The 18,947-nt window shown below is 39.0% G+C and overlaps 1 protein-coding gene across 3 annotated transcripts in view; it reads left to right on the top strand.

Annotated features, from left to right (window-relative positions):
- LOC149318735 (protocadherin-15-like) overlaps window positions 1-18,947 on the top strand; it is a 952,040-nt gene that overhangs the window by 325,362 nt on the left and 607,731 nt on the right. For 2 of the 3 annotated variants that reach the window (XM_089510370.1, XM_089510366.1), the window contains exon 6: window positions 1,540-1,590. The exons of the other annotated variant lie outside the window; for it this stretch is intronic. The gene's annotated coding sequence lies outside the window, so the exon portion shown is untranslated. The remainder of the gene's footprint in view (window positions 1-1,539; window positions 1,591-18,947) is intronic. 3 annotated transcript variants of the gene reach the window in all.

Genomic DNA, 18,947 nt, shown 5'->3' with positions numbered 1-18,947 from the left:
TCCCTTTTGTGCACATTTTCGTAACTCCATCTATGTCTGGAAGCTTCCTCCACACAGCCACCATTTACTTTAATTCCCCCCACATCCACTCACCCTTTAGTGTGAGCAAAAACAGTTATGTCTGCTGGAAGTTTGTAAGTTCTCTGGCATTGTTTTCCATTGCTTCATCCTTTACATCCTTTGTTACATGCCCCTAAGTTCCACCTCTGACTTATTTGTATAAAAATCCATATTTTTGGCCCCAAAACCTGCCCACAACTTATAAACGAGGTCGATTTATAGTACATACACTACTATATGAACGAGGTCGATTTATAGTACATACACTACTATATTAATAACTACCATTACCCAAAGAATCTCCACTCTTCTGCCTCTTGTGGTTTCTCGCAGTGTTGTGGTGAGTCAGAGATGTAAAAGGAAATTTTTTGATCCATATTTTAAGTTGCAGCTATGTTAGGCTTCTCTGTCACAAGTCAGAGTGACATGCCATGAGTTAGTTTTGTGTATGTGTCATATGTGGCATCCCTCAAACAGCAATGTGATTGGCAAAGGGTGGAAGACATATATGGTTCTGTCTCTTAGATAGCATTGTTCAGTCAATCTAGTCTCTGTGAATCCCATTTTGGGAGAAAGGTGGTATATAAATCCAATAAAGAAATAAATAATCTTAAACCCTCTATGTGGGACATCCCCATTAGCAAGCTACATGGAGAAAGTAATGTCTCAGCTGGTGCATCCATGCTGACAAGTGATGCTTACCAGCAGCCATTCATGCTAGCTTGATAGCTATTTTAGGTCACAAACCACAGGCTGAACTTTTGCCTCCCTTCAAAGACAATGCTTTCAGTGTCTCACACATTTTCCCTTGTATCATTAAATGGGTGTGCCTGCAAAAATTAATCAGCCCTGAGTACTACCAGAACTTAGTTTGATGTTTGATCCCAAGGCTATGGGTTTTCCTTTTGCATACTTCAGATTGTTTCTGGCTTACAATGAAGGGAGAAACAAATTCAATCTAGATGTAAATTATGTTTTTTTTAATATCTCTAAACAATATTGGAGAAATGCAAATCTATAAACTGCAGATGTGAACACATTTTGCCCTATGAGATTTATATGGGAGTAATAGCCCTGGGGGATTTTAGTCATGTTGTATACATTTATGCGTCTGATACATTAATCTTGCATTAGTTGTCTGGTTTCTTAATTGACAAGTGCTTCCTTAGAATATGCAAACTTTCTGGAGGAATGCCTCGAGCTTTGTCTCCTTATTATTTGTCTTATTAAAGGGTGTACAATATCTGCCAGGACATTTTTCCAATTTTTATTTTTCTTTAAATTTTAGTTTTGCAACAAACTATGCCTCTAGGAATTGGAGTCAAAGTTGATAGTAATAAATTGTAAGTAGTGAGTAGGGAAAAACAGCTCTCTCTGTGTGTGTGTGTGTGTGTGTGTGTGTGTGTGTGTGTGTGTGTAAAACTGGTACATAACGTTGTAAACAAAAGGCTTTAGAAGATATGCATTTCTTGTTTGCAGGCCATCAAATTGAAATGGTATACAGAAGTTGGGTGAAGAATTGCAAATAAGGTACAGTTTATTTTCTTTTAATACAAAATGCTGTAGGCAAAGTTGAACTCCACAGAATTCCTTTCCTACCTCCCAAAATATTAACAATTTTAATTTTTCTGAATAATGATAGAATATGACATTTCCCCCTTTTATTCTTTATATATAACGGTCCAAATCCAAATGCTGATATAGTAGCAACTAAAGTAAAACTACTGAGTAAAGGGACTTGCATAACAGTTGATTTATCATGCCATAATTGATCCAGTGAATCTACTCTAACTGGGATTAGCCATTGGATTTAACTCTTCATTTGCTTAACTGATTCCTGTGCAGTCAAATCTTCTTTAGTTTATTTAATTTATGTTGTTAACATTTTAAGCATCTCATAGTGTACTTTAGTTTAAGTGGCATGAATATCTGTCCAGAAGATTTCAAACGATTGCAGTTTTGCTGAGTATGACCCCACGTAAATACTGAAACATAGGATGTTTTAAATCAGTGGGTGTCAATGTAATCAAGTCTGTGAGAGACTTTTAAATAGGTCCACGTGATTTAGAAAATTCAGTGGGTGAAATGATGTAGAACTCTCAAGGAGCCCATCAGTTCAGCTTTCTAAGATTTACCTTTGTAGGCTTAAAGTCAAAGTGTGTTCTTGACTACAATAGAACCATTGAATCAATGGGATTTAGTGAAATTTTGGCTTATCATTCAGTAGTTAATTTAATGGTTTTATTCTAGTGGGAGTAGCAACTGGATTTAGACACTGGACACATTGCAGGGATTATATTTTGTATCCTGAAGCATCTGGATACTGAAAGGCTATTGTTGTGGGTTTTTTTTAACTGCAATGTTTTCTTAAAGGCTCATCCAGACTGGCCAATTGTGCTGGGTTGTGGTGATTTTCATTGCTGTATTTACTGCTTTTATTTTCAAGAATCTGTGTGATATTTCTCATGACTCATTCCATTTCCTAGTAATTCCAGTCAATTACTGCACCTTTTCCATTTTGTAGTTGAGTGCCACACTTTTTCATGTCCCCATAGATTTTGGTACAATTTGAATTCCCAGTCCATCTGGGCACCTGTTGTGGGGCTTCATTTTACCTTGGGGCAGCAACTTATGATATGATCTATAGATGATAACTTTCATGCTTTTGCCACTCACTGCTTACCCTTGCTTAATTCTATTTCTCTGCCAAATGCTGTCTAAGGAAACTGGTCACCGTTCCACAGACCTATTTTTAACACACAGAAACACACACTTTAACACTGAACCATTTTTTGGTGTGAGCTGTTGTGGTGTTCTCCTTGCACCTGGGACACAGTGTTTTTACAGCTTCAAATGAAAAACATAAGAAGAAAGGAGTGGCAATCTCTATCAAAAATAATGATAATGTAAAAGAGATATTTAAAGACAAAGAAGACCAAGTTGAATTACAGGGAAATAAGACATTAATAATTAACATATACGCACCCCAGGATAACAAAGCAAATTTCTACAAGAAATTACATAAAAAAATAAGGGATTATGAATATGAAAAAATATTTGTGTTAGGAGATTGGAACTGGATGATAAACCCCAGTGAAGGCTTACACACACACACACACACACCACACAACTTGAATTAAAAGATCTTGCCACTGTTTGCTAAGAATTTAATAGTGACTAGTTCAACCTTTTGTTATATTTACAACCTTGTACTCTATTCAGTGAACTCTGAGTAGTGTTTAACCTTAGGACCACTCTCTGAAGTAGGCTAGGGTCAGTGAAAGTGACTGATTGAAACAATCCATATGTTGCTTAATCAAATGGTGAAAGAATAGTTTTGAATCTTTTTATGAAACATTACTTATGTCTAATTTCTATTATTCAAGTAAGTAGGTCAGAATGAAAAGGGAAGAAATTAGCTCACTTCTTTGAATTAAATCAGATCAATAGTCAGCCCTGTAGTGTTAATATATGTGGAATGATCACTATCCATTCATCTTCTCAGAGGAACAGTCCAGCAATATGATTCAATGCTCTCCATATGAGATCTTTAGAGAAGTCGAAAACCAAAAGACTCTTCTCAGTGTGCAATAAAAAAGATCCTTAAAACCCCAGAGATTAATCCCATAAACTGTTCAACCAAATATTAATAAACTATTTCACTTCTTTCAAGATTAGATAAATTTTAGACCCACTGACCCTTTCTCAGCATCACACTCAAATACCAGTATTGTTTCTTTTCACACAGAAGCAAAGGTTACATTCTCTTTAGTGTGTGTGTTGGCAGGAGAATGGTATGTCTTCTACCCCTTCCTCTGAAGAGGTTTTTCCATATAGATCATGTCAGAGTTATTCTGTAAAAAGGTACATGCTTCTATTTGTTCATATGAGTGAGCCTGGCTATTAATCTTCCTTTGTCAAGTCTAGGGATAGAAAATATATTTTAAAATATTTACAAAATGGCAAAAACAAGCAAACAAACAACATGTTCCCCAAGTGTCACAAAACACTGATGAGGAGAATTCTGGACTTTGGGACTTATTCTGCACAAAATCCACATGAACAGGGTTTTGTTTTTTCCCTGTACATCATTTTCTGTGCAGGAAACAAACGTTTTGTGATAAATGTTATTCTCTGTACAGAAAGTGTCTCTTTCCCTTGGATAAAATGCTGTTTTTTCCCTACAAGAAAATAATGTACAGTTTTTGTGTAAAATAAGCCCTGAACTGTGAAGAGTCCTCACAAACTGCAGTTTCTCACATTGGCAATGAAACATGCTATCGTTATTTGTTGCTGCTTCACGAATGATATCTCAAATGTATTACACGATCCCTTTGTATATGATAATTGAAGATTATCATCCCTGATCAAATCTAAAACTTTTTCTAGGTATTGCCTTTAACAGAAATACTAGTAATAACTCCTGTTCACAGAAATCTTAGAGAAAAATGGAAGGAAGGATGGAGAAATTGCTTCCAGTTCATTGTAGGGTTTCCCCTTCCACTTTAACCATACATTAGGGTACTTGAGCCTCTGTGTAGTGTTTGTAGTGAGAAAGAAGGGCTGCTCTGGGTAGAGGTAGTGGGAAAATCCACATCTACAATCCCAATTGAATGTCCCCAAACCTTGACCAACCTAATATGTATTTAATGGATTACCTGCAGGAGGAGATGGCAGCCACCTGACTGGAAATGCAAACTAACACCAATATTTCTTGCTGTCCTTTTCCCAGTCACTCAACAATCAGTGGTAAAATTGTTCTTTCTCGGCAGTAAGGATTCTGAGATACTCTTTCTAGACAGAGCAGGGGTGGAAATACTTCCAAGGGTCAGGCCTAAGGTTTCAGAACTGAAAGTGATATTTCAGTAACCAAAGGAATTAAATTAGGGGTGCAATTTTGTTCTGTTTTGAGGTTCCCCTCCAAATTCTCTGAAATGCTAAGTGTGCCTCAGGAATAAATTTCTAGCCTGTTGTAGTTGTTCTTGTTGTTGTTGTAGTAAACAAAAACAAATTATTTGAAGTGGAAGGTGGGGAAAGTTATGCAGTTCTAAAATCCATATAAAAAACTCAAGGACCAGCCTGTTAAGGCATGAATCCCACCCCTGAGTTACACCTCTCTAGAGATCCATTCTGGGCATGGGCAGAGAACGCACGTGGCCAAGTGAAAACAGAGTTTATCACATACTAAACTGTCAGCAAGGTGTCCCCATGTCATCGCTGACCCTAACCCGTCCCCAAGCTGGGTTGAGGCATGTGAATTTCGCTCAGCCGGAAAACTTTCTTGCTCAGCCGGAATCTTTCTGGCTGAGCTAAATTTATGCATCTTGCCTGCCTTGGGCACAGGTTAAGGTGAGTGATGGCTTGCTGACAGTTGAGCATGCAATAAATTCCATTTTCACTCAGCCACGCACATCCTCTGCCTGTGCCCAGAATGGAGACAAAAGTGTGTGCGATAAGCTCCATTGTTGCGTTAGTCTGGAATATCAGTTTGCAAAGGGATCACATCAGTAGGCAGTGGGTTAGTCTCAAATGTGCTACAAGATCTTTTTGTATACTGATGGAAACAGAGTGAAGGATCCACGCAGAATGATGGATGGTTATATATAATGTGCCTGGCATATTGTTTAGGAATCACTACTTTCAGTGAGCTTGAATATAGGAAACCTAGGGACTGAACAGATGGTCAGGATACCACGGGGCCAAGCCTGTGATATGCTGCTCCTTATTCCAACCCAGGCCAGTCTCTAGCATGGCAAGAGGTGGGTGTTTATACACCCATCTGCCATTGCGCTTTGGTTCCACTGCCACCATGTGCCTCTTACATACCACCATGTTACATCTTCTTTGAAGGCCCCCATCATAGCCCATAAGTACAGCAATAGGCTGTCTGGCTACACCCGCATGGCCAGAAGCCTCCTAACAGTACAGGTCACAGTGGGGGCCTTCAGAGAAGACGTGGTGGTGGCAGCAGGTAAGAGGCATATGAGACCATCTGCGTTGTCGCTGAGGTTTCCTGGAAACTCTCTGACATACAGCTGTTCTTTTGGGATTTGATTAAGGCCCTTTCAGCCAGGATCAGTCCAGGACTGCTGGGTCAGTATTTGGACTGGCAAATCCTGGCCCAGGATTAATTGTCTGCATTGTCCAGACAGGACAATGTGAGGCGGAGAGAACAGGGTCCTTGTGGCCTGTGCATATAGACCCCACGTTTAGCAAAGAAATAAACTGCATTACAGGTGACTCAACCAAGGAAGCAACAGTCCTGAGCCTGCAAGATCTTAACAGAGCTATTGACAATGGGCTCCTGCAGGTCTCATATTTATTAGGTCACTATTAACTTGATGGCATATAACAACAAAAACTTGGACATTGCCATGGGACGTTTGCTAACTCTTAACACTGCCATACAGGAAGACAATGCAACTAAATACTTCTCATTAAAGGGATTCAAATGTAGGGATGTTTAAAAAACAAGTTGAAAGAAGAGAAAAAAAGAAAGCAGATGAAGGCAATAGCAATTGCAGTGTCCTTTAAAGACATGAGCCTTTAAACAACACTTTATAAAAATCAATTTAACAACAACACAGACAATACATTATTCAGACCCATAAACAAACACACTTATAAGTCCATTGCAACTGACAGGGAAGCCTTTATGTAAACTTCACTAAGTGGGAATTAAAGTAATCCAGTCTTTGGGGTATTTTAAAGTCTAACATCACAGCTTCAGTAAGTGTTTCACTCTTCAGTTGTTATACTTCCTTCTCCAAGAAATTTTTCTTTATTCTGTTCTGCTTTAATAAGAATTTTAACAATTGTTTTCTTTACAAAGTTTAATTTTATTCTCAATGGAGAAGGCAGAAGACTTTGGAGACTTGTCTTTTCTTCATAAATGGCCATAGCTCAAATCATTAGTGCAGGTTATAACTGTGTAATAAAAAAGATCCACTTTTAAAAAAAGAACGATTAATCCCATAAGCTGTTAAGTCAACTATTAATAAAATATTTCAGTTCTTTCCAGATGAGTTCATTTTTAGCCCCATGTTTTATAGGTTCTTGACAATTTTCTGTCTCATTCTGTTGGTTTAATATCAAAACTTAAGACTGCCGTAAGACTGCCAGAACTTAGTCAGAGACTGAAAAACAGTTGTACTGGGATTGGTTCAATTAACTGTTTTGCTAGTGATCCTTGACCCGAATCCCGTGTGCCTTGTGACCTATATCTAAAGCTTTTGATGACCAACCATGGAAATAATGAAATCAGATAAGTACAATTGGATTTAGCAGGGGCCACTTTATTTGACCTAACTCAGGGGTGAAACAGATGGGTGGAAGGGATAACCCAGGAAATATCCACCAGATCCCAGGTTAACCTAAGGATAGCCTCCTTCTTCAACCTCCTGGGCCTCAGCCCTCTATAAAAGGAGTTCAGAGCCCTATCCTACACCAAAAGGTGCCAAGGATGATCACTGAAGACTTATATTGACCCTCACTCACTCACTCACTCACTCACTCACTCACTCACTCACTCCCCATGCCAGGTAAAAGCCTATTTAAAGACACCACCTAAAGCCAGTTGTCCAAGCCCCACGGAAACAGTATGGGACAGACAAATGAGCAAAAGAAGCATGTGGGTGGTTAATCAGTCTTTGACTAACCTCTGGCTTTACCTCCATCAAAGGCGCCATGTAATGATGTCTCATGAGTGAGCAAAGGCTCCATTTAATGTCACATGAGTAGGCATCTGCTTCTATATTTGGCCTTTCCCATTCCCTCCTTTCATCCTCCCTATATTATCTGTCTGACTCTCCTAAAACTGTTCTAGTTGATCCTTTAACTCTCCCAAGAAAATTTGGGAGTGCATGTAAGGTTCCAAGGGATAAAGAATTGCATTCAATTAACAGTGTCCATTGCACAGATATAGTGGATATAACTGAATGCTAGATGGATCTTCCTCCCTAAAAAGAGATGTAAAATAATATGTAGTGTTCTTCAACCATATTTACTATTTAATGCTTTCATTCCCTATTTCATTCACTCACTTGTCACAGGGCATCTAAAATAATACCATTATTTTCCTTGTAGTCATTTATTTTGTGTTGTTTTTAATCAGATAATATCATATTCAGCTTTATTTGGAATGAGCAGTAATCAGTAACCGTGCTGCTCTTCAGTCTTGTTAAAGAGATGAGCTTTTCTGGGACCAGTGGCATATAAGACATGACAAGCCTACTGTCGCTCAGCAGGCATTCACTATAACCATGCAATAGATAGAACTGGTCTCTCTGTTTTTAGTTTTCAACTAAAATAGTTTTGTGACTTAATTTTGTCTAAAATATTCTAATATTAAAGGGCACCTAAATGATTCATTTAAGCTTTAAGCATGCTGTAAGTGCTAAGATGCTATAATATCATAATGTTTTTAAAATGCAAGGAGGGGGATAGAAAGAACCCTCTGGCCATTGTCATTAAGTACATTTTTTATATTATAATGGCTGGAAAGAGTCCCCCCATGCTATAAAACCAATGTATGGAAGTACGATTACAATGCCTTAACACTTTTGCATGATACTATATTGTACTGCTAAAAAACTATGATGTTATTATGGTAATTTAAATTTTCAGGGCAAGATAAAATCAAGAGCCAGTACTGAATTGTATTGATTCATACAATCAGGAACCTAAGGAGTCTAATATATATACTCCAATCCAAAACAAATTTATGTTCATATAAAATAGTTAGGTGTTATAGCAAGAAAGTTATTGGGAGGGGTTAGGAGAGATAAGCAAAATAATAATTTATCTGATGCTGAGATTAGATCCATTAATGTTCTTATTAAATCTGTTGGAATGGAGTATTGAACTGATCTTGAGAATTTTGGAGAGCCATGGCAATACAGTTAATTTAAGGGGGTGAAATATACAAAAATGCCAATATGGTGCTGCAGTATGTTCACAGAGCCAATAGAATGTCCCTGCTTGCCCTTTCACTTATTTTTCTTTTTAAAGCTTCATCCAGTCAAGTCTTTTATTAACTATTATCCTAAACATATTTGCTGACCAGCTTAGAAATAATGAGATCAGACATGGAACTTAAGTTGTAAAATAGCCCACTATTTACCTGTTTTCTTGAAATTGGCCAAAATGGGGGGATCAACCTGGCTTGGGAGCAGCTGTGGCAGGTGGTCTATTCCCCAGACCACCACCTCAGCTTCCCCGTGGGTGAAATACCCGTATTTTAGTTGCTCCCCAGCCAGATCGCATCTGGAACACCAATCTGAGATTTCCACACTCAATTTACTGGACTTGAGTGAGGGTTATGTCCCAGATCAGCCCCAAGGACAGTCTCTTTCCCTATCCCATTAGTCACACAACATAAAGAGACAGTTTTAGAGGCCTAACCTTCACCCAAAGAGAGTGCCATAGGTGTCACCTGAATGCTACCTCTCCCCATCAACAGCCAGTGACTCCCTATTTATGTCCACAAGCAAGCCAATTATCAATGCCCCCCACAACAGTGTGGGGTAGGTGAAGAACCCTTGGAAAGGGGAGAAAATTCCTACCCAGCCCCAGAGCAACCAGCATACTCACACTTACGTAGAGACCGAAAGATGGGACAGAATATTTTTAGACACCTTTTGAAAACATGACAAAACATTGCATGCTTAATGTGTATGCCTGGCAATATATTTAAATTTTACAAAAACTCCAAATTGGAATAAGTAAATTGGAATAAGCAAAAATGTATTGCATACACTGCATAAGGATAAATTGGCATTGACATAAATGTATGAACAAAATTGTTCTTTACTATGATGCTAGGTAGTACCAGTCTTCTCCATATCAGTGCAGTGCTCATGTATGAAATGATCCGTAGGGATTCAAATTAGCCCATTTGCCCCTCTGCAGCTAATAACCTGAGTGCAATGGTCTAAAGAGGATTCTATAATTGCATCCAATTGAACACAATTATAGAACTCCTGTGATCAGGTATCCTGATAAAGTCAGGCTGTCCATTACTGGAACTCTATAACTGCATTCCATAACTTTACTTACAAGCCCTCTTCAGATTCTTATGCTGGATGTACAAAGGACTAACTTATTTCCTTTTATGCTGCAAGATTTGAAGCATCCATGCCCGTCCCCAGTTATAGTCCCACATGCAACCAGGTAAGTGCCTGAACAGGTCTTATTGGGAATGGTATGCACATATCTGTTTCCTTGACTATGGTCTAAGTTGTTTTCACATGCGCTGATGGGGTAGGGGAAGAAACAAGACTTTTTAAATCCCCCAAAGGATCTAATCTTTCAACATTCCTGTGCAGTGGCTGGACTGTGAAAGATTAGCTAAGTGACCATTGACCTGAAGTTAGTTTTGTCTTCTGAGATTGCATTTTGCTGAGTAATTGTTTCACCTGTGCTCTGTCATCCTTCATTTTACTCTTATTATTATTTCTGCTCCTTTCTAACTGCAATATCACCTCACCTCTCGGTGTAGAAGACACTGGAATAATTAAGGTATGCTTGTCAGCTGGTATTTAGGCATACATGCTCAGAAGTAGGTGTGAAGAGCCAGAAAATGGGCAATTAGAACCAAGTTCCAAGCATACCTGATCATAACTTCTAAAATGTTCTGACATTATATAAAGCATAATTTATTCTTTGTTATCTTTCCTTAATGATGACTTTGAGTTTAACTGGCTTCGAATTTCATTTAAGAAAACACAGAAGAAGTGACATCAACAATTTGCTTTGTAGCCTCTCAAGAGACTATAGTGCTACAGAACAACTTTAGCCTTGTTAAATATATTTAGAGACACCTCTTTTCTTGAACTACATTGCAATGCATCCTTAAACAGGTCATTTAAAGAACATTATTGTGCATTTACAGGTGTTACTTTAGGGACGGGAAGATGTGATAGATGTTAAAACGAAGGTCTTTAATTCTGTTGAAAGAGGGGAAGACAAAAATACATTTGTTCTAAAACAAATTTTAGAACTAGTAAAAACACCTTCACAGTAGAGATTGAGAAGGTGTTTTTAGTAGTTAAAGAGTCTCATATTTTACTTTTACTTTTTAATTAATACTACTTTTTCAGATTTTTTTTAAAATCCAAATAGCACTGACCCTCTAACATTCCACAGATGAAAACCAGGACACCTGTGGCCAAACAATATCAGAATGTGGTCAAGATGGCAAAGGTTACTAATAAGGAATAATAGATAAACTAGGAGGGGCTGCAGTAGCTTCTGCCCCCTCTTATCCTCTCCCCACTACTGAATAATAGACTGCAAAGTACATTTGTGCTTTGAATTCTAAATTCAATTGAAATAAGTGGAGGCCAAAGGGCAAAATTATGAGAAGGAGAGAGAAACTAGAACATTTTAAAAGCTGCTGAAAAGGTGGGATGTCAGAGTACCAACTGGGACTATCCATCCCAAATCAGAACAGGTGGAATTTTTACAATGGATAAAGGCAAAATAAATTCAAAATGTTTTTTTTTTCTATTAAGGAGTCAGTTCACCAAGTGTTTATTTTATATTCCCCAGCGAATTTGTCGATATGTAACTGAACCACATATCTATTTGTTGCATGGCTGACATAATGTCTCACAGAACAGCTATGCCTCTAAAAGGAGTTAATTGTTCATCAATGTCCAGATTTAATACAAAAATAATCCCTTGTTATCTATTACACCTATAGAATGAAAGGACTTCTCCAACCTTTTTGCAGATACTGGGGTGGGGAAAGAAGGAAACAATTCTTCACAGCCCTTTGAAAAATCATGCCCCCTGTACCTTAAGTAGGGTCCTCCAACCCTTTGTACAAAAACAAAACAAAACAAAACAAAAAACCCTACAGTGTCTACTGATTTTACCAGCGTAGATTAACCAGCATGGATGCAATTTTTTAAATCCAGCTACTGCTGTTAATATTTTTCTCCATAAACAGAAAACAAACCAAGTTTACTCGTTAATAGCGAATACAGGATACACATCCACAGTAGCAGAACTACAATATCTAAGATAGGGTCTGAGACAGATGGCCAGGAATGCCATCATGGGGCCGATAGTAGGGTTAGGGAGCGTGCAGCAACCACACACTCCCTAACCCTGCTATGTGTGGGCCATGATTACGCGGCCCTGCCCACACAGGACGCATATCCATGATGTGTCCTGTGTGACACATTCAAACCGCGTGTCGCACAGGACATGTCACCGCACCACTGGAGAGTGCTTATGGCCACTTCTCTAAAGAAGTGGTCACTGCTTGAAAAATTATTGTTACTCATACAACCTTTTTTGAATTTTTTTCCCCATAATGACCAAAGTTCCTTAAGAACCACACATTAACAGAAATGGAAGTGAAAGACAAAGTAGTCTAATCAATAAGCCAAGCTGCCTTTCCAGGAAAAAATAAATACAAATGTTACCTCCTAACCATTGTGTGTTGTAAGGAGAGAGCAAACACACCAAAAAAGATCCCTGTGTGAGTATATGCAATTCACGAAGGTTATTTTAAAAAAGAAAACTTCCTCTATTTAAGGGAAACCCATTGTTGATACAAAGGTTTGCAAAAGGACCTTGCTATCAACCTTCTTGTAGTCGCGTTATTAAAGCTACCCAAGACAAGAGAAGGATTGGTCCTAACATTCCTAGATCATATGGAAAAGATGTTTGCAGTACTGATGGTGGTGTATTTGTCTGAGAAACATTCTTGACAAATGGACTTCCATGTAGAGTGATTCCAAAGGAGCTACATGCTGACTGGCTTCAGGAGTGTGTCTGTTGTCTTTTCCAAGAAGTTTCCAACACCAGAAAGGATGCAAGCATTGTAATTTTATTCTGTAGTTTGCTAATACAATCTTTAAGCCTTTACTCTGTTTGAGTGCACACTGCTTTTGAATCATGACTCAATTCAGGGATCCAGGCATAGAGCACCACAAGAGAATACAGGGATTCTTGTATATGTAGTCTGTGCCATCCCTAATTCGCACATCCCTACTTGCCATCTTTACATTTACACTAATCAGGCAGAGCCCACATTAGAGCAACAATTCATTCACCAATATTGGTTGAAAATAAATCTTTTCACACAATCAGAAATCTTCCCACATAGACAAGGAGAGGGGAAAACAGCAAGGAACTTACTCAAGGAAAAGATTAAGCTATAGGAACAGCAGGAGGCAAACCTATTATGGTAGCTCTTTGATCAAATCATATTGTTGCCATTTTTCTTAAAACAGTACAGTATTTTATAGTACAGTAAGCTTGTAGAGGTTTTAGTCAACAGAGCATGACCCATCAACTTCATTACATGCTTTGTGGTTTTGCAGATTTACATCAAGGGGAATACAGGCTTTATTTGAGTTTTGTTTACTTGAAACAATGTAACAGGAGATCCACACACCAGTCTTCCCACATCTATTTCTGACCACCCTGCAAAGAAACTATAATTGCATCCAAGTAGACACTGTTACAAAGCAGTGTGCCTTTGAGAACCCTGTGCTATCAAGATATCCTGTCCATTCATGAAGCTCTATAATCATGTTGAGTTGAACAGTGTTACAATTGCTTTTCAGGCTTTCAAAAATTGAAACAGGGAGTTTGAGATTAGAAGGACTCAAGCACCTGTATTTGGTTCTCTCTTGTTGTTGTTAACTGCCATCAAGTTGGCTTCAACCTAAGGTGGTCCCATGAATGAGAGACCCCCCCAAGTCGCCCTATCATCAAGAGCCCTGCTCAGGTCTTGCAAACTCAGGGTTGAGGCTGCCTTGATTGAATCTATCCAGCTTTCTATTTTCCTGCTTCTACTTTACCAAGGTTTATTGTCTTTTTTTAGTGAGTCATGTCTTCTCATGACATTGCCAATGTATGACAGTCTCGGTTTAGTCAACTTGGCTTCCAGGGGAAATTCAGCCTTGATTTGCTTTAAGCCTCATTTATATGTCTTTTTAGCAATCCATGGTAGATTTCTGTAGAAATATTCTTATACACCACCTTTCAAATAATTTATTTCCTTTCTATCATCTCTGGTCATTATTTTTGTTTTCTTAATGTTCAGCTATAAATCTGCCTTTGCACTTTCTTCCTTGACTTTCTTCCATATCATTCCAAGTCTTTGGTATTTTCTGCTAAAAGCATGATGTCATGTACATATTTGAAAATGTTGATGTTTTTTCCTCCAAATTTCACACCTTCTTCCTCAGAATCTAAACCTGCTTTATACATAATATGTTCAGCATACATGTTAAACAGAAAGAGTGATAAAATGCAGCATTGGCTGACCCTCTTGCCAGTTGGAAGCCATTACAATGCTCCATATTCTGCCCTGTAGTCCCTACATATTATGCATCATGACAATCACATTTTGTAACACAACCATTTCTTTAAGAGGAATCGATAGTTTTTCATTATGTATAAAATCGAAGACTTTGCTGTAATCTATGAGGTGAAACAGATGGGCAGGAAGGAGCACCCAGAAGCTGCTCCCACCCTGATCGACCCAGGACTGCAGCAACCACATGCCACAGCCCCAAGGGCACCTGCTGCCATGGTCCCAAATGGGCTGCAGAAAGAAATGAATAATATCCACTCCTTTTTGGGTAGCCTAAGGTGGCTCCAGTGCGACTTCAGCACAGGTTGGGGGCATGCATTGTCTAATCACCACACACACACACACACCACCACCACCACGTGGAAGATGCCTTTTTTGCCCATCTGATTTGGGCCAAAAAAGCACAGTCCGATTTTCTTTTGAAATTCTTTGGGGCATTCCATTATCCAACACATGTTTGCAATATGATCACTAGTACCTCTTCCTGGGACGTCTGTCATTTTTATCTCCACATATGGTAAACATCTTTGCTGTAGATCTGATCTTTGTTGTAAATATTATCTCTAGTGTCTCTTCCTTTCCTGAACCAAGGTGGGGTATTTGACATTTCTCACACTATATATGGTAAACATCATATATAGTGTGAGAAATAGCCATTGGCTGCCTATTGGTTTCCGGGCCCAATACCAGGTGTTGGTTATTACCTTTGAAGCCATAAATGTCTTGGGTCCAAGCTATCTCAGAGACCGCCTCTTCCCATACAATCCTCCCCGCGCCCTCTGGTCCTCTGGGAGGAACTTGTTGCAGCCCCAAAAATCGAGGCTTGCGGCAACCTCCCGGAGGGCTTTTTCTGCTGTCACCCCCAGGCTCTGGAACGACCTGCTGGACGAGATCCGTCAATTAACATCTTTGGACAGCTTCAAAAAGGCTGTCAAGACGGATCTCTTCAGGGAGGCCTTCCCAGACTAAAATATCTCAGCCTCAGGATCTCCCCCTTCCTCAGTAATGTCTCCAAAGCCCCCTTTTCTTTTCTTTAGAACTGAAGTTGCAGTGGTTTATCGGTTGGTATTATTTTGTTTAATTTATTGTTGTTTTAACTAGTTATTGTGGTTTTAATTTAGATATGCAACTTTTTAAGGGGGGAGGGAATATATTGTTTTTATGCTGTATGTTATTTTAATGTTGTAAACCACCCAGATTGGTTCGCCACAGGGAGGTATATAAATAAAGTTTATTATTATTATTATTATTATTATTATTATTATTATCTTTGTTGTAGAATTTGAAACATTACTTTGCTTGTATGGCAGATTAATGCAATGGGCCTGTGGTTACTGCAATCTCTGGTATCCCTTTTTGGGGGATAGGAATGTATATTGAAGATTTCCAATTTGTGGGCCATTCATTTATTTTTCATATTGTTTGACAGATTTTAGATAGAACTAGAGTAGATTCAGTCTCTATAGCTTGAAGCAGTCTATTGGTATGCCATCTGTTTGCAGTGATTTATTTCTCCCAATTGCTCTGACTGTAACTTCCACTTCATTTTCTAAAATAGAAGCATCGTCTTCACCTGGCTCTTTCTCAAATGACTCTGTCACCCTTTCTTTCATGTATTGTTTCCATCATCTTTTTTTTTATTTCTACTTGGTCATGTATTGTGTACCCCTGCTAGTTGTAGAGCATCCCCAATCTTGGTTTAAATTTCCCTTTGATTGCTCACATATCTTGGAAGAGGTCTCTTGTTCTTTCTTTTTAGTTGTCACCTTCTATTTATCTACTTTGATTTTTATATTAGTTCTCCTTGTCCTTGGGCACAAGTCATTGGACAGTTGCATTCAGGGTTCTGGCTCTATTTCTGTCACCTTTCACTTTTGCTTTTTGTCTTGAAGAGTTTCATCTGTCATCCATTCTGACTTCTCTTTCCTTTTGACTACAGGTAGTGTCTTTTTGCATTCCTCCCTGAATGCCCGGTTAATTAGGCTTAATAGTGCAAATGTATTATTCAAAGTATCCTTAAATTCTACAGAGATGTACTTTAGGTGTATTTCAGCATGATTGTTGTTGAGTGTTCTTCTTTTGTTTTATACTAATTTTTAATATTAGTAGTTTTGTAGAGAGGATAGAGTTCCTCCATCTTCTGCTTCTAATTATGTCATCTGTTTGATTTCTGTATTGGCCATCAGGTGTTGTCCATATATACAGACACTTCTTGAGTTGCTTGAAGAATGGGTTTGCGATAAACAAACTAGTGGCCTCACAAAATTTAGTCAGTTGGTCTGCTGTTTCATTTCTTGATGCTAGGCCAAACTTGATTCTGCTATATTTCCTAATTTTTGCATTCCAATTATGAAAAACCCCATTCTGGTGTGTGATCAATTTCCTTTTGAACTCTAGCATAGAATTTTTTCAATTTCTTCTTCTGCCTCTGAAGCATAAACTTTTCACCTGTTTTTTTAAAGGACTGAATAGACTAATATAAACAATGAAATTTGTTTTTACCAATTTATTAATTAAAAAGCAAGTCATGCTCAGATTCCCTTGAGTTTAAATTACAGCATCTCAGATTTTTATGCACATAACTGCTGCTTGTCTCCTCTTGATCACTGTTTTAATGAGAATAAAAGATCAAGAATATGAACTGTGCATTGTTTCAAGTGAGCCTTTCCCCCCCGCAAACAAGCTGCCTTAAATATGTTTGAGTGTTCTCATTAACTTCCATATAATGATGGTGGCCTTATGAATGCTTCAAGAATGCTGGTGATTGCACATCATTTTTAAAAACTGTGAGCTGCTCTGTTGGTGTTCAGGCAGCATTGCAAAAACAAAATAAAAATTTAACTGCTAGGGCCAATCTTCCTGCTGTGATTATTTTAGATGAAACAACTGAATCCACACTATGGTTTACATTTTCATAGCTCTAATATTATATGATCAGAACAGGGCAACCCAGGCCTCTTTGAGTGTATTGGTTTTTCAAGTGTTTAAAAATGCCAGTTGAATAGATCAGAAAACAGCTACGCTGACTGTGAGGTACAGAGTGTCCACAACAGTATGCTAAGTATGATCTCATATGACTCAGGAACATACATATTATGGGACCTTAGGGGCAGAACAGATGGGCAAAGGAAATTGGCTCAAACCTGCCTTTTCTGAAAGCAGTTTGAAACCCCACTATCTATACCAGCTGCTCCCAAGGCAGCCTGAATGTGCATGGCCCGACTGCATCAAGGGTAAATGCGCCTCTTGGTAATTTTTTGGTCACCTCCCCAGCATCCATGCATACTGTCACACAAACACACAACCAGAAACTGCCTGCTATCTAGAAGCCATCCCATTAGATGGTTACCTCTTTGATTGGCCTCACAATTGCACCTGTGATCCTGCACATGTACAGGGCATTGGAGCATCAGTGTGCCCAGTAAAACACTGGCCAAGCACTATCATGGAGACCCCACCTATATGCCCCCTTCACCCCCTTCACTGCTCTTGGTCTGTCTGGTTTGTGTATGTTGTAAATATGTACATCCATTGGATATGTCACACTTTCACTTTTTTGCATTGCTGTCCTGACCACTTGGGTAAGGCGGCTCTGACCTTTTTAAATGTGCACCTGCACTGGTGTATTTATGTGCACCTTAAAGGTTAGGGTTAGGATGGATCACTCCTTTAGAACCACCCTGATGTTGGTGTGAGCCCTTTTCCAAGAGGAAAGCTGGTTTTCTCTCTCCATGTACTTTGGTGAGATCTGACCTTTTTAAACTTGGGATATTGTTGTGGATCTTGGTGGGAGTGGAAAGAAGCCTAATTCTCTTTAAATGCTGGGTGAGGCACGAATTGTTTATTTTTATTTTTTTTTTAAATTGTTATATAGTCAAGGAGGATTTGGAGTACATAGGAGAAGCTGGCCTGGGAACATTGTTAGAGGGGGCCCTTTAATTTTCCACATTTTCTTTTCTCTTTTCCTTAAGGGGCTTGTGGGTACTTCTGCTCGGAGGAAGTGAGTCAGGGACTTGCTCTGAAAGGAGCTAGTCTACATAACTATAAGGCCAGTGAACTGAACTCAAGGACAGAGTTTGGGGACAAAGGCCAAGCCATCAGGGGGTCTTTACACTTGTGTTTAGTAGGGGAAACCCACAGTTTTGTTCAGAGTTTCCTTAAGACTTCTCAACATGGACACTGAAGGCCCTGCTGCAGTCACCTGCAACACCTGTGGGATGTTTGTCTTCTTGCCTAGGGATATGGGGAACTTTACCTACCCCAAGTGCAAGTTGGTAGCCCTCTTAGAAGAGAAAGACAGCAGCTGGAGGTCCAGGTCGCTACACTTCAGCATCATAGGGAGGAAGAGGTTTTCCTGACCAGAACGGACCAGATGGTCCTGGACAGGAAACACACAGAGGAAGTTGCTGGGGAAGAGGAGGTCACTTCACACACAACAGAAGTAGATAGTTGGAGGAAGGTCACACACAGAAGTAGGGAAACCAGGGAACATTCTGTAAGCTTACAGCTACAGAATCGATTTCAATCTCTCTCTATCAAGGAAGATGAG

This window comes from Sceloporus occidentalis, unplaced genomic scaffold (assembly GCF_023333645.1).
Source record: "Sceloporus occidentalis isolate IW3139 unplaced genomic scaffold, rSceOcc1.0.p SCAF_2, whole genome shotgun sequence".
NCBI classification, from domain to species: Eukaryota; Metazoa; Chordata; class Lepidosauria; order Squamata; family Phrynosomatidae; genus Sceloporus; species Sceloporus occidentalis.
This window is presented reverse-complemented; position numbering and strand designations above follow the sequence as displayed.